Source organism: Schistocerca piceifrons, chromosome X (assembly GCF_021461385.2).
Source record: "Schistocerca piceifrons isolate TAMUIC-IGC-003096 chromosome X, iqSchPice1.1, whole genome shotgun sequence".
NCBI lineage: Eukaryota > Metazoa > Arthropoda > Insecta > Orthoptera > Acrididae > Schistocerca > Schistocerca piceifrons.
Genome location: NC_060149.1, coordinates 896,288,252 through 896,302,711, shown reverse-complemented (window position 1 = coordinate 896,302,711; position 14,460 = coordinate 896,288,252). Strand labels below are relative to the sequence as shown.

The following is a 14,460-nucleotide window of genomic DNA, read 5'->3' as shown; positions in this document are numbered from 1 at the left end:
GTGTGATGCAGTTATTATTTGTTCTTCATGTTCTGATTTTAGTTTCTCATTAATTAGACATGTTAAAACTGTCAAAACACACTGTCGTCCATAGCCTACATATGGAAATATTATGAATTAATATTAATAATAAATATAATCATAAATATTAGGTAATACTTCATAATATAATGTAGATACTTTATTTTGTCATAGGAAATATAGGATGTTGAGACTCGGTTAAAAAAAAAGTCAGACCTTTGAGACTCATGATAGTCTACGAATTAGATTTTCACAAATGTCTGTTTTTCTTGAAACTTTTTGTCTGTGCTTTAGAACCCTATCGTTCTCAGTACCTCACATAACTGGTATGAAACCCTCAGGTGTCTCCAGATCTCCTTCATTTATACAACTTTCTTTCCTGAATCTTAAACCAATTATGCTCTGTGCAAAATTCTACCAGCCAGGTTCCTCTTTCATTCCTTTCCCCACAGTCCATATTCACTTACAATGTTTTTCTCTTCCTTTTGCTACTATCAAATTCCAATCCCCAACACAATTAAATTTTTCTCTCCTTTAACTATCTGAATAATTTTTTTTATCACATCATACATTTGTTCAATTTCTTCACCATCTGTGGAGCCAGTTTACTGCTGTGGTAGATATTGACTTTGTTGTTTTTCTTGGCTGTGATAGAGCATTCACTGTGCTGTTTATAGTAGCTTACCCGCACTCCTATTTTCTCATTCATTATTAGACCTACTGCATTATCTCTATGTTTATGACCCTGTACTTACCTGGCTAGAAGCTCGTGTTTTTCTTGCCAACAAACTTCACTACTTTCCACTCTGTCAAACTGCAACCTATCAGTTTCCCATTTTAAATTTTCTAATCTACCTGACCCACAGAATACTAATTTCGACATCGTTCTAAGTGTTCCCTGCCTGGAGAATGGAATGGGGTACTGTTTTACCTCCAGAATATTTTACCTGTGAGGACACCATCATCATTTAACAATACAGTAAAGCTGTATGTCCTCAGGAAAAAATAATGGCTGTAGTTTCCCCGTGCTTTCAGCATGTACATCTACATCTACATCCATACTCCGCAAGCCACCTGACGGTGTGTGGCAGAGGGTACCTTGAATATCTCTATCGGTTCTCCCTTCTATTCCAGTCTCGTCTTGTTCGTGGAAAGAAGGATTGTCGGTATGCCTCTGTGTGGGCTCTAATCTCTCTGATTTTATTCTCATGGTCTCTTCGCGAGATATACGTAGGAGGGAGCAATATACTGCTTGACTCCTCGATAAAGGTATGTTCTTGAAACTTCAACAAAAGCCCTTACCAAGCCACTGAGCATCTCTCCTGCAGAGTCTTCCACTGGAGTTTATCTATCATCTCCGTAACGCTTTCGCGATTACTAAATGATCCTATAATGAAGCGCGCTGCTCTCTGTTGGATCTTCTCTATCTCTTCTATCAACCCTATCTGGTACGCATCCCACACTGCTGAGCAGTATTCAAGCAGTGGGCGAACAAGCGTACTGTAACTTACTTCCTTTGTTTTCGGATTCCATTTCTTAAGGATTCTTCCAATGAATCTCAGTCTGGCATCTGCTTTACCGACAATCAACTTTATATGGTCATTCCATTTTAAATCACTCCTAATGCGTACTCGGCGATAATTTATGGAATTAAATGCTTCCAGTTGGCGACCTGCTATATTGTAGCTAAATGATAAGGGATCTTTCTTTCTATGTATTCGCAGCACATTACACTTGCCTACATTGAGATTCAATTGCCATTCCCTGCACCATGCGTCAATTCGCTGCAGATCCTCCTGCATTTCAGTACAATTTTCCATTGTTACAACCTCTCGATATACCACAGCATCATCCGCAAAAAGCCTCAGTGAATATTTTCATAGTTTGTCAAGCTATAGTTCTGGGGTAGAATAGACACAGAATCAAGTGTGCTGCTTCAGATGGCATTTGCTTATCTGTATTGCATTGCCAGATAATGGTCACGCAATGTCAGGATGTCAAGCTAGTCATGAAATAACAATGTTATGGAAATTTATGCTCCTGGAGAAGAGTATCTGCATATGATCAGAAATCTGGAGCAGAAGATTAAATTATGTAAAAACAGAGTTACTGTATTGATGGATGAGTGGGCATGGAACTGTGCAGGAGCAAGAAAATCTTTGTCATCTCAGTTTTGTACACAAATCTGTAACTCATTAGTGTTTTTCAAGTATTTCATTGTGTGTTAGATGCCTGTAAGACTTAGATATTGATGGAAGAATAAAGTGTTACATAAAAGTAACCTTTCTTTTCATTTACCTTCTGCTGCTGCTGCTGCTGCTGCTGCTGCTGCTGCTGGTGTTCACTTATGATTTGCTAACACATAAAGATGTTATTTTACAAGACTCTGAAAGGGGCTGTAACAGCAGCAGTAAACATATACTTTATAGTTACTATATGAGTTATATAGCACCTGTTTTGGTACAGTTTACAGGGTGTCCTAGGAGGAATGGTCAATATTCACGGATATGACAGGAACAATCATTCGAAGCAAAAAAGTCTAGTAAACATGGACTCTAAAATGTGTACCTGAAGAGCTATGAACACATTGAAAAGATGTATTTCACAGAAGTGGGGATGAACATGTGCTCACAACTGAGGTATACATTTTAGAGCCTGGGTTTACTAGACGTTTTTGCTTTGAATTATTGTTCTTGTGAGTTCCCTGAATATTGAGCAGTCCTCCTGGGACACCCCATATAAGGGTACTGTCTGTCCCTAGGGACAATGGCTGCTTGAACAAAGAATTTAGTGCCAGTTCATAGAGATTATCATGCTGGTCACAAAATGAATGACTCGAGCATTATGTAAGACATTACACATCTGAGAAATGTTATTCAGGACAGGAGTAAGAGGCATGTGATGCCTGCCAATGAACACTGCTACTCTCAGTGTATAACAAACAGTACAAGTTGTGTTTAAAACATACAGTGGTATTAACAATAAGGCTGCACAGCTTGAAATTTCAGAACAGATTTTAAGATAATGTAGTTGACCATATTGAAGAGTAATTTAGAATTGATGAATTGTACTAGAAGAACTTATTTTTCAACTGAAACATTCCGTAATGTGTGCAAGTGCATTTGTGAATTGAAGGAAGTTTAAGGTTTAACATCCCGCTGATGATATTATTAGAGATGAACTATTTTGGTACCGTAGATAGTTTCATAGCCAGACAATTGCTTTGTGACAGGAGATGCACAACTGATGACTCCGTGCAGAATATATAAAAATACTGGCAGGAATCAGGAATTGTATTACTCATGTAAAAATAAGAGAAATGTTTGTATCAGTGTTGATTGGGGAGTGCCACACATACTGTACATGTTGAAGCAACTGGTTCTATGGTTCTATGCTGGATTTTACAATTTGTTCACAGCACCTCACACAAAGTGTTCAGAGTGCCTGCCTTATACCTGAATGCAGGCTTCAGATCATCACCAACATACTCGAACACACCTATTATACTGAATGCTGTCTTGCATGTTTTCATAGACTATAAAGAAGTTACACAGCTTCATAGTAATTTGTTACGTAAACCACTGACATAAACACTAAGATAAACATGTAACAAATGTAAGTTAAGGAACTGATCCATCTTTATATGTCCACTTATCAGAGTAATAGCATTACAGTGCACTAGGGCCTGCAAACTGAAATGTGCAGTAGCACCATCATACAAGAAGTACATTCCTCAGTACGTCATTGAAGTAACCAGGTGATATTTTGTGTAAGATGTATTCAAAGTTCTCTGTTATAAATATGTTTGGTTTTATGAGCAGGTGCAATACCAGAGATCTCATAAACTTATGCATTTCTGGGCTCCTGATGATTTAAAAATGTATTTTTAAATGAGTGGTCTAAATATTACTCATTGTTTTTAATGCACTCAGTGTAGTCATGTTTTTTTTCAGCCGTGGGTAACAGATAACACACTGTCATAAAAGATAAAATTATTTTCAACAAATCTGAAGAAGAATTATACAAGCAGTAGTTAAAAACATGACAGTTGTCAACATAAATGTTGTAGGAAAGTTCTTGTAGAATGTAAATACTTTACGATTAAGAGAGACCCCTCACTGTAAAGTAGAAGTGTTGAGTTGTCAATAGGCACACACAAAAGAAAGAAAACTTGCTGGCATTTGGAGTTATCCTGTGATAGGTTTGAGTAAAAAAGAAAAAAAAGCCCCTCCACACACACACACACACACACACACACACACACACACACACACACACCTATGATCCTAAATGGTGCTGACTAAACTAACAGTGCCAATGCTGTTTTGCGGCAGGTAGACTGGTTGTGGTGCAGGTAGTGTCATGTGGTGGAGGAGGGAGGGGGGAGGTGGGAGGGGGGAGGCAGGGAAAGGGAGTAGGGAGTGTGTGGATAGCTGATTAACTGGCTAGGAATGGGGGAGGGCTGGCATGATTGTAGTGGCTTGTGGGAAGCAGCACACTCTGAAGACAACATCAGTTGGGAAGGGGCGACTGGATGGAGGAACGGGAAACTGTTGGGTGGAGGGTGCGGGGACAGTGGGTTACCTGAGATCAAAGCCAGGATGATTAAGGGAGAGGAGGATGTGTTTTAAGGAAAACTCCCATTTGCGTTGTTCAGAGAAGTTGATGGTGGAGGGAAGGAACAACTGAACCATATCATTTGTCAAGGCAATGCCACTCCCTACCCAACTCCTTGCCATAGGGATCATAATCCTTGTGGTGGACGATGGTGCAAGACCTGCCCGTTCCACTTACTGAGCAGTTCATTCTCCAGTCATGTCACAGGCTTATCCTGCTCCATCAGAGACCAGGCCATCTGTAAAAGCAGCCATGTCATATACCAACAGTGCTGCAAACACTGCACAGTCTTTTCTGTTGGTATGATTACTGACCAGCTGTCCATCAGGATTAATGGCCACCGCCAAACTGTTGCCAATAACAGTTGACCACACTGTTGCACAACATTCAGCTGAGCACAACATGCTCAATTTCAATGACTGCTTTGCAGCTTGAACCATCTAGATCCTTCCTTACACCACCAGCTTCTCTGTACTATGCAGATGGGAGTTATCCTTGCAACACATTCTCCTCTCCTGTAATCGTCCTGACCTCAATCTCGGGTAATCCTCTGTCCCCACATCATCTACTCAACAGTTTCCCTTCCTCTGTCCAGTGACACCCTCCCAATTCAAGTCCTCACATCGCCTTCAGCATCTGCTGCTTTACACTGGCCACTACAATCGTGCCAGCCCACATACATGCCACCCTTCCCTCCCGCATTCCTAGCCATCAAACTGGCCACCTCCCTCTGAGCCACTAACCACCCAACCCACTTCCTGCCTCCCACCTTCCTCTCCCTTTCCCTCTACCCACCCCACCTGACACTAACTCCACCTACTACAAGTTCACCTGCCACAAAATAGCATTTTTCACAGTATAGCAGGCACTATGTGTGTGTGTGTGTGTGTGTGTGTGTGTGTGTGTGTGTGTGTGCGTGCGCGTCACATAGTAAAAAATATTGGTGTAGAGCTGATAGGAGTCTAACATGAGCTGAAACCATTGCTTACATGGTTGAACAAGAAGAAAAAGTGATATGAGAGCCATGTAGTGACCTCTGTTGAGGTGCCAGTGTATAGTTACAAGATAGAAAACCCATATGTTTTTTAATTTTTTTTAAGAATGTACTGAACAATGAAACCATAAATAATGGTTAAACATGGAGAACAAATCACATGTGTGCCATAAGTATAGACTGTTCAATGACAGTAAGTATGGGATAGTATGTCATATATTTTTGCATTACAAACTAATGGAAGAGGATCCATTTACAATTCTATACAACACAGAAAGTACAATGTGAAAATAATGTACCAATCATCATCATCATCATCATCATCATCATTTAAGACTGATTATGCCTTTCAGCGTTCAGTCTGGAGTATAGCCCCCCTTATAAAATTCCTCCATGATCCCCTATTCAGTGCTAACATTGGTGCCTCTTCTGACGTTAAACCTATTACTTCAAAATCATTCTTAACCGAATCCAGGTACCTTCTCCTTGGTCTGCCCCGACTCCTCCTACCCTCTACTGCTGAACCCATGAGTCTCTTGGGTAACCTTGCTTCTCCCATGCGTGTAACATGACCCCACCATCTAAGCCTGATCGCCCTGACTGCTGCATCTATAGAGTTCATTCCCAGTTTTTCTTTGATTTCCTCATTGTGGACACCCTCCTGCCATTGTTCCCATCTACTAGTACCTGCAATCATCCTAGCTACTTTCATATCCGTAACCTCAACCTTATTGATAAGGTAACCTGAATCCACCCAGCTTTCACTCCCATACAACAAAGTTGGTCGAAAGATTGAACGGTGCACAGATAACTTAGTCTTTGTGCTGACTTCCTTCTTGCAGAAGAGAGTAGATCGTAGCTGAGCGCTCACTGCATTAGCCTTGCTACACCTCGCTTCCAGTTCTTTCACTATGTTGCAATCCTGTGAGAATATGCATCCTAAGTACTTGAAACCATCCACCTGTTCTAACTTTGTTCCTCCTATTTGGCACTCAATCTGTTTATATTCCTTTCCCACTGACATTAATTTCGTTTTGGATATGCCAATCTTCATACCATAGTCCTTACATTTCTGATCTAGCTCTGAAATATTACTCTGCAAACTTTCATCGAATCTGCCATCCCAACTAAGTCATCCGCATATGCAAGACTGCTTATTTTGTGTTCGCATATCTTAATCTCCCCCAGCCAGTCTATTGTTTTCAACATATGATCCATAAATAATATGAACAACAGTGGAGACAGGTTGCAGCCTTGTCTTACCCCTGAAACTACTCTGAACCATGAACTCAATTTACCGTCAACTCTAACTGCTGCCTGACTATCCATGTAAAGACCTTTAATTGCTTGCAAAAGTTTGCCTCCTATTCCATAATCTCGTAGAACGGACAATAACTTCCTCCTAGGAACCCGGTCATATGCCTTTTCTAGATCTATAAAGCATAGATACAATTCCCTGTTCCACTCATAACACTTCTCCATTATTTGTCGTAAGCTAAAGATCTGGTCCTGACAACCTCTAAGAGGCCTAAACCCACACTGATTTTCATCCAGTTGCTCCTCAACTAATACTCGCACTTTCCTTTCAACAATACCAGAGAAGATTTTACCCACAACGCTGATTAAAGAGATACCTCTGTAGTTGTTACAATCTTTTCTGTTTCCATGTTTAAAGATTGGCGTGATTACTGCTTTTGTCCAGTCTGATGGAACCTGTCCCGACTCCCAGGCCATTTCAATTATCCTGTGTAGCCATTTAAGACCTGACATTCCACTGTACTTGATGAGTTCCGACTTAATTTCATCCACCCCAGCTGCTTTATTGCACTGCAATCTATTGACCATTTTCTCCACTTCCTCAAACGTGATCCTATTTCCATCATCATTCCTATCCCATTCTACCTCGAAATCTGAAACATTACTGATCGTATTTTCACCTACATTGAGCAACTCTTCAAAATATTCCCTCCATCTGCCCAAGGCATCCACAGGATTCACCAGCAGTTTTCCTGACCTGTCCAAAATACTTGTCATTTCCTTCTTACCTCCCTTTCAAAGACTGCTAATTACACTCCAGAATGGTTTTCCAGCAGCTTGACCCAATGTCTCCAACCTGTTTCCAAAGTCTTCCCAAGATTTCTTCTTGGATGCTGCAATTATCTGTTTGGCTTTGTTTCTTTCTTCAACATAACTTTCTCTGTCTACCTGAGTTCTAGTATGTAGCCATTTTTATATGCCTTCTTTTTCCTTTTACAGGCTGCCTTGACTGTGTCATTCCACCAAGCTGTTTGCTTCCTCCTACTTTTACACACTACTGTTCCAAGACATTCTTTAGCCACTTCTAGTACTGTGTCCCTGTACCTTGTCCATTCCTTTTCCAATGACTGTAATTGACTACATTCAACTAACTGGTACCTTTCTGAGATCGCTGTTATGTACTTGTGCCTGATTTCCTTATCCTGAAGTTTCTCCACTCTTATCCTCCTACATATGGACCTGACCTCCTGCACTTTCGGCCTCGCAATCCCAATTTCACTGCAGATTAAATAATGATCAGTGTCATCAAAGAATCCCCTCAATACACGTGTGTCCCTCACAGCCTTCCTGAATTCCTGATCTGTTATTATATAGTCAATGACAGATCTGGTTCCCCTGCTTTCCCAAGTATACCGGTGAATGTTCTTATGTTTAAAAAAGGAGTTTGTGATTACTAAGCCCATACTGGCACAGAAATCCAAGAGTTGCTGCCCGTTCCTGTTGGCCTCCATATCCTCTCCAAATTTACCCATAACCTTTTCATACCCTTCTGTTCGATTTCCAATCCTGGCGTTAAAATCACCCATGAGCAGAACACTGTCCTTGCCCTTTACTCTAACAACTACATCACTGAGTGCCTCATAAAAACTATCCATCTTATCTTGATCAGTCCCTTCACAATGCGAATATACTGACACAATCCTAATTTTCTTGCTAGACACTGTCAAATCTATCCACATCAGTCGTTCGTTTACATACCTTATTGCAACTATGCTGGGTTCCATTTCTTTCCTGATGTAAAGCCCTACACCCCATTGTGCTATTCCTGCTTTGACTCCTGACAAGTAGACCTTGTATTCTCCCACTTCTTCTTCTTTTTCACCCCTTACCCGAATGTCACTAACAGCTAAAACGTCCAGCCCCATCTTACTTGCAGTCTCTGCCAGCTCTACCTTCTTCCAAGAGTGGCCCCCATTGATATTAATAGCTCCCCATCTCATTACCATTTGTTTGCCAAGTCGTATCTTAGGAGTCCCTTGTTTGTCAGTTAGAGGTGGGACTCCGTCACCTCCAAAGGTCCGAGGCATTTTGCTCTGATTGTTGCCAGCATCATATTTAAAGTACCAGGGAAGCAGGTTGCTAGCCTTACTTGCCCCGAGTCCCATTGGGTTTTATCCCTAACGGCTGAGGGACTAACCGGTGGATTTGGTAGTCTTTGCCGTATGAGCACAAAGGTGACCACGACTCAGAATATGTCCGAGATGCCCAGCCTTATTCCAAAGTAACTGGTATCCTGACTGTCGGGACCACTTACTTGGCCACTCATACGTTGCCCGTGGTTCATGAACTAGGACATGACTACAGGAACCCACACCATGAACCACATAATGTACCAAAATATCTAAAATTTAAGGGAAATGAGTGTGCCCTCTCTGGGCATAAACTAACATTGTACAACTCATAAAAATACAATTGTACCATCTCTGGGCTTATAGTATAAACAAGTGTAGTAAAGTAGCAGCTCAATGTTGAAAGACATGAAGCTAGCCAGTGGCGCATAAATGATCATGTAAGTAAAACAAAGGATTGAAAACAATACAATGCAATACAAAAGAAGGAAGAGGATGAACCATTTACAGTCCTATACAACACAGAAAGTACAAATTAAAATTTAAAGGAAATTCGTGTGCCCTCTTTGCACACAAATTAAAATTGTACAGATCATAAAAATACATTAGCACCATCTCAGGGCTTACAGTATAAATATGTGGAATAAAACAGCATACAATATGGAACAGTATGGAGCTAGCCAGCAGTACATAAAAAATGAACAAATAAGTAAAATAAAAGAATTTAACAGAGTTATGGGAAATAAAATATGTGCAGACAATTGGGATTAAGTGGGAATGTGGTTATTTTCAAATGTGCACCCTCTCTGGGTTAATGCAAGTCACAAAACCAGCCAAGGAATAAGATAAACATGCTTAGTGCTATTTTTATGACCTTCAAAAGCAAATAAAAATATAAAAATAGTGTAGTAAGTTAAAAGGGTATCCATAAAAGGTATGATGTACCATTGTACCGACTTGAAGTGTCTAACGACATACGGACTTGATCTGTGCTACCAATACGATCCATATTGTGGTGATAACAGAAATGCTGGCAACACATTAAGCAAAGGGACGGATCTCATTGTGGGCCATAATGAACAGTGGGACATGTTCAATTGATGTTAAATATATTACATAGTTAGATATAGTAGTCTTTCAATGGGCAAAAACAGTAGCAATGTAAATGAGAAGACTGTACATGAGAATTGACCTATTAATTGGGCAAATAAGTATGTGACATGGGTGCAGACGTACTGAACTGGGTCTCAGAAAGTTCCCAGACGTGGTTGTTCTTCCTGCTCATTGGGCAGGTGGAGATCCTTTTCCACTAATTTGTAATGCAAAAATATATGACATGTTGTCCTGTACTTACTGTCATTGAGTGGGCTATACTTAGGTCTCCACATGTGATATGCTTTCCATGTTTAACCAGTACTTGTGGTTATATTTTTCAGCACTTTAAAAAAAAAATTATATAGATTTACTATTATGTAACTATTCACCGGTACCTTGATAGCGGGTACAACATGACTCTGACATCACTTTTTTCCTCCTGTTCAACCATGTAAGCAATGGCTTCAATTCATCAAAGGCTCCTGTTAGTTCTACACCAATATTTTTTACTACGTGACTCTTTGGACTAATGTCACCTTTTGGCATATGGTATGTAACTATGTGGTGTTTATGTTTGCACTTATGATATGGTGTCAAATATCTTATATTTGTCTGTGATTCTTCTGTTTTGTAATTTTTAGCACAGAAGATACCTTTGTAATAGCTGAAATCTAAATCAGCAGTAATAAAATGACAGATTTCATGATTCACTGTTCTTTTCTCCATTGTCTATAAGCAGTTCTTTTGGTGAACAGTTTTTTATCACGCCAGTGATACAGAATACTGCATATAGGAGCCCATGAGCCACCAGATGGCAATTTATCTGTGCACATCATGAACTTCTGGTTTTCCTGTTTCGTTACCGAATGGCATGTGGGAGGAATAACTGTCGTTAAATTGCAATACAAGCTGTAACCTCTCTGATTTTTTTTTTGTTGTGGTCATTTTATGAGACGTATGTGGGAAGAGATAGTATATTGTCTGACTTCCAGGAATGTACACTCTCAGAATGCTCATCAGTTGAATAAGTTGAAAGGTGTCAACTCATTTTGTGAATGAATTTTGTTGCCTTAAGATTCTTCTAATGAATCAGCCTATCATCTCTTTTCCCTACAAATTGTTTTATGTGATTATTCCACTTTAGCTCACTCTGGATGGCTAATCCTAGCTAGTATATGATAGTTACTGTTTTCAATGATTTTGAGCTCAATCTGCGAGGAAGTCCTGAATCCCATCCCAAATCTGGTCTGATATGCAGTAAGCTCACATTTTGTTCACTAATTAACAAGGCAAAACTTCATCAAATGCCTTCCTGAAGTTGAGGGAGTGTGCGTCAATGTGGGCATCATTGTCTATGGCACTCTGGATCTTGTAGATGAACACAGTGAGCTGAGTATTGCAAGAATTCTGCAGGATTCATGTTAATTTTTATGTAGGTGATTTTTGTTTTCCAGAATATCATAATGCTTGAGCATAACACATGTTTCATAACTCTGCAACAGATTGACATCACAGGCCTATAAAGCCGCGTGGGGTTAGCCGAGCGGTCTAAGGCACTGCAGTCGCGGACTGTGCGGCTAGTCCCAGCGGAAGTTCGAGTCCTCCCTCGGGCATGGGTGTGTGTGTTTGTCCTTAGGATAATTTAGGTTAAGTAGTGTGTAAGCTTAGGGACTGATGACCTTAGCAGTTAAGTCCCATAACCTCTGTTTTGGTACTAGTATGGTCACTGAGAGACTTAATAAATGATTTTGATCTGCTTATATAAGACCAAAACTTCTTAGGCTATTTAGTGAGATTGATTGGCAAAATTTTAGTTTCACATTCGTCAACTGCTTCCGACATTGCTATCATTACAGTCGTTTTGGATTTGTTCCAGTTTTGTTTGTCAAAATAGGCTTTGTCTTCTCTTAAATCTTTGATGAAACTCTCATTGATTTTGTCGTAACATTCTAATATGATTGTTGAACCACAGTGGACGTTTCCCATTACTCAAAATCTTGCTCGGTGGATCTGCCCTAAGGTGTATTGAGCAATACTTTCATATTTTATGCATTTATGCTCCATATATTCTTCCTCAGAGCTGAATATTTTATGTTGCCTATTCAGACACTCTGCAATTTGTATCGTGTCAGTCTTGTTAAGCAAAAATATTTTCGCAACTTTCTGGATATTTCTTATAAGACCCATAGTTATTGATGGTGTTATTACAGCCTTACAATCATTGAAGCACTCCTCTACAGTGACTGATTTGAAAAGTTCAGATCAGTTTGTTGCTAGGATGTGTAAGATGTTGCCCTTATGAGTTGATTCTCTAACTATACACTCAAAGTAATTTTCAGACAAGACATTCAGATGAATCTTACACAAATCCTCATGTCTGATACCAGTTTTTATTGCAAGACTTGTTCTATAGCTGGCAGATTGAAGTCTTCCCCTATTACAGTTGCATGATCAGGAAATTTACTCACATTATTCTGCATAAGTTCTCTCTGAAGTTCTCCACCATTACAGCTCCTGAGGCAGCTAGTATGCAAAAGCATCTAATTACCTTATTTGACCCAGCTTTGATGCTTAACTACTCCCAGATTATTTCACATTTGGAATCTATAGCCTCACTAGATATTATCAAATTGGTTAGGAAATAAATGTGCCACCACAATTTGTATTTAACCTATCCCTGCAATATGTATTCTAATCAGAATTTATTATTTCACTGCTATCCGCTTTTGTGTTCAATCAACTTTCTGTCTCTAATGACTAAATTGCACTATTACCTTATTTTTTAGTATGTGGAACTTTACCATCAGTGCTACTGCAGTTTTCTAACATCACATTAACCTTTTCTCTTCCTGATCTGAAAGGACATAAGTTCTGTCATAGTAATGTGGTTGGCAGTGGACATTTCATCATTGATCCCAAGGAGGGGTTACAATAACCTAAAAAACCCTATGTACACAGCATATGTACTCTGTTGCCAAAGTAGCTGCTTCGTTTGTGTGGTGCAAACCTGTCCTATTGAGGGACCCTACAATATGGAGTTCCAGAAATTTGCATCCAAGATTGACTTAGAATCATCTGAGCCTTTCTTTGGTGTAGGATTCCTGCTCATCTCCAAACCAGAGGATTGCTATTGATTCTGGATACAGTGCCAAAAATAGTAAGCTGTGTTTGTACCCTGTTTGTGAAGCTTCACTACTCCAGCCAGCCACCTAAAGGAACTGTGGATAGTCACAGAATCCATGAGGCAAGCTCCAGTCATGCCAAAAAGGGCTAAGATTTTCAGCCATTTGCACCCATTGTATTCAATAGCTGCCCACATCATCTTGGATGAGACCGCCTGACAAATGTCTGAATGCACACTGATATCTGCAGTTTACAGCAGCAGTCTGAAGCTTGTCAGTCATGGCGAATGCAGCTTACAGCTGTTTCTGGACAGCAGGCAATTCTCCTTGTGTCAACACACAACCACCACTGTCCCTATCCATATCCTACTCTGTAAAAGGAATAAAACACATGAAAGAATGTACTAAGAAAATTAGCTGGAGACTGATTTGCAATGCACACAAAATATAAACAAGAAAAATAAAAAATAGCATTAAAGTCTTTTCTACGAAGTTCTCACTCTACAGTAAAGATTGCACAATGTGCAAACTCTTAAAACAAAATAAATAACACTACCTAGAACAGTTGTATAAACAGCTGCTGTTCCCAAGGAGGTAGGTCACGCAAATGCTAAAAAAAAAAAAAATTCAAATGTACTTAAATAGCCTATTTTGACTAACAGTCAACTCAAATAAATACACAGATATTATTCACTTCTTCAGAGAAGTATCTATTATAAACAGTGGTTACTACATACGAGGAAACTGCTGCTGCTGCTGCAGCTGGTTCTGGCTGCTGCTCTTGCTTCGGCAGCTGGAGCTTTGTTTTACCTGCAAGAAATTGTAATCATTGTCAGATCTCTGTTTTTTTAAAAAAAGAAAACTGTTCAGACTTGGATGAGAACTGATCACACATGGGTGCTATTCATACAGAAAGAAAAAAACTGGAACAGAAGTCAGAATTCATTATCAGATGCCATAATAATCCTAAAAGCGTGCACTGAATACAATAAAAGACAGTGAATCTCAATACTCTTGCTTGATTTGCAGGAAAAATAGTTCAAGACATATAAAAATACAAAATCTTTAATATTATTACTCTTAATTGTGTTAAATTATACCGGGTGATCAAAAAGTCAGTATAAATTTGAAAACTTAATAAACCACAGAATAATGTAGATAGAGAGGTAAAAATTGACACACATGCTTGGAATGACATGGGGCTTTATTAGAAAAAAAAAAAAAA

The 14,460-nt window shown here is 39.5% G+C and overlaps 1 protein-coding gene across 1 annotated transcript in view; it reads left to right on the top strand.

Annotated features, from left to right (window-relative positions):
- Positions 1-14,460, top strand: part of LOC124721220 (2-hydroxyacyl-CoA lyase 2-like) — a 94,197-nt gene that overhangs the window by 10,726 nt on the left and 69,011 nt on the right. The window lies entirely within an intron of this gene.